This window comes from Triticum dicoccoides, chromosome 4A (genome assembly GCF_002162155.2).
Source record: "Triticum dicoccoides isolate Atlit2015 ecotype Zavitan chromosome 4A, WEW_v2.0, whole genome shotgun sequence".
Classification (NCBI taxonomy): domain Eukaryota; kingdom Viridiplantae; phylum Streptophyta; class Magnoliopsida; order Poales; family Poaceae; genus Triticum; species Triticum dicoccoides.
Window position 1 is genome coordinate 719469226 of NC_041386.1, and position 2326 is coordinate 719471551.

The window sequence follows — 2326 nt, forward strand, 5'->3', positions numbered from 1 at the left end:
TTTGTTCGACTCAATAAACGGAAACAAATCAAGGAGGGGCGCGCGCACGCGGGAGAGGGACGGCGGGGCGTGGTCGTCAGTCACCCAGCGCGCGGATCTCGCCGGTCAGAGCGTGTGGTGGCCGCGATGACGAGGAACGGCCTGCAGCGCGCTTCGGTCCGCTCGGTCGGCTCGGTCAAAGACCGGACCGGACCGACAAAATATCGGGCCCAAATTCTGTAACCGGACCGGCTAATTTCTTCAACGGGCCAGGACCGAACGGTCCGGTCCCGAACGGGCCACGAGCGGGCCGAAAAGCCCGCTCGCTCCGTCCAGCCTGACTGCGCTGCAAGGTGAGCTGAATGCACACCCCAACCTTCCCGTGCTGCGACTGCAGAAGGACTGGAGCGAGCACGACCTGGGTGACATCGCCGGAGGATCCGATACTGAAGTACAAGTGGAGGAAGCAACAGACGGGGATGGATCATCTCTCCAGCCGCTGGAGAGACCTCCACCTCGCAGATGGTGGTACAGCCGATGGGGAGCGACAGGTCAGTAGCTATTTTCGCTTTCGATCAGTAGCAGTAGATAGTTATCCGAAGGTAACAACTAAACTGATGATTTTCCTTGATTTTTTGTTGTAGCAGGCAAGACCCTGACATAAGGCTCTGCGTCGAAGGCTATGCTTTGGTGGAAGACGACGACGGTGCTTGACGATTGGCCGATGGTGCTCGCTTCTTTCTTCAGATCCATTGCTGATTCTCAAAGACTCGCGCACAGGTCGACGCCTTCGCTGGTAGCTACTGGTAGATGGATTTCCATCTCTTCAGATCCATTGTGTTCGGGTTTCAGCTTGTTGCTGCTACTGATGATATAGTCCTTCCTTTCCCGTTGCTTCATCTGATTACTCTGCTGTGTTCTGTTCTGACGCCATGTTGGTACAGCTCAAACCTCCTTCGACTCTATTTGACTCCATCTGATTTCTCTAGATGTTTGTCAGACTTTCTTTCATGCACACCAACCGACATGTGCTACTGAATTTTAACTTCAACACAACTATCTTTTAGATGCATATTAGGTTGTTCCAAACTGTAGTTCAATGTAATTACCTGCTCTCTTAGTGTCATTGTTGTTTACCTGCTGCTGCTGGAGATGTGTGAACTATCTTACAGTGTGAGGTTTCCTTTTTTGTTTTAAAGCAGGGTATTCTTCTTTAAGTTTCCTTTGAGCTTGCTTTCTTATGTCCTACTCCCTCCGTCCCATAATGTAAGACGTTTTTTGACACTATACTAGTGTCAAAAAACGTCCTACATCATGGGACAGAGGGAGTAAAATCTAATCCTTAAGTGTTCAATATCAGTATGGTAACTTCTCAAACATGTTGTCCGTGTACTCTTAACATCTGATGTATTTTTCAGCTTGCGAACACATAATACATTTGCTGACGAAATAAACTGATGCATGCTCTGTTTATGCATTTCAGCTGGGGAGAAGATGGTGGAAAACGCAAGCAGATGTTGCTACTAATTAAGATAGAGATGTTGTGATGCCACCTTCATTGGCCGTGATGCTCAGAATTCCATGTTCGCTGCTGGTGGTCTCTGATCCTGACATTTAGCCGTGCATGATTCTTCATTTACAAAAAAACACTAATATAGTGACGCCAATTATACTGCTGATCTCCAAGTCCCCCACCGCACCGCACAAGCTGACGTCTTCTCTGGTATGTACAGATCGAACGAACCTCCCTCTGTTTGTTCTCTACCCTCTGATTTCTCACGTGCTACTCCATTGACTGATCTGTTATTTCTTACAAAGACTTGCTATATGCACTGTGATATTTATTACATGTAGGCTGAAGTCTCCAAAACAGAGACTTGTTGAACTTCAATGCGCCCTTGGGGAATCTCGCCATTGCTTAGCCGAAAAAGGCTTTCGCCCCGCTTTATATATAAAGCAAAGATCCACATCATCCGATACAAATGCACACCAACACCACACCCACCCAAGGCAGGATACAAAAGCACTGAGCGCAGCAACACCACCCCTAGCACACTACCACGAAGAGATGAAGCCGCATACAACGGACCGTGGACTCCAAGCCGGTGCCTTCAGGAAGGATACGACACCGGAGCGCCGCCACAGCCCGATCCGAGGATCAGAGTTTCCCCCGGAGCCGCATGACGGGCGATGAGAGCCGCGACGACGCCTTCAAGAAGGGAACGAGTTTCGCCGTCGCCGGTCCGTCCGAAGAAAGAGCAGGTTTTCGCCCCGGCCAACACTCACCGCCGCCGAACGCTACACCCCGGCAACCACGCCGCCCACACGGCCATGGTCACCGGGCAGC

General features: G+C 50.4%; 1 long non-coding RNA gene across 2 annotated transcripts; it reads left to right on the top strand.

The window, feature by feature from the left end:
- Positions 1 to 390: 390 nt before the first annotated feature.
- LOC119289873 lies at positions 391 to 2145 on the top strand. Of its 2 annotated transcripts, none has more exons than XR_005141634.1 (3): positions 391 to 530; positions 624 to 785; positions 1463 to 2145. It is a non-coding gene; the product is annotated as an uncharacterized LOC119289873 (long non-coding RNA). The 2 variants fall into 2 exon arrangements; XR_005141635.1 differs by having other exon boundaries at positions 627 to 785.
- Positions 2146 to 2326: the final 181 nt, after the last annotated feature.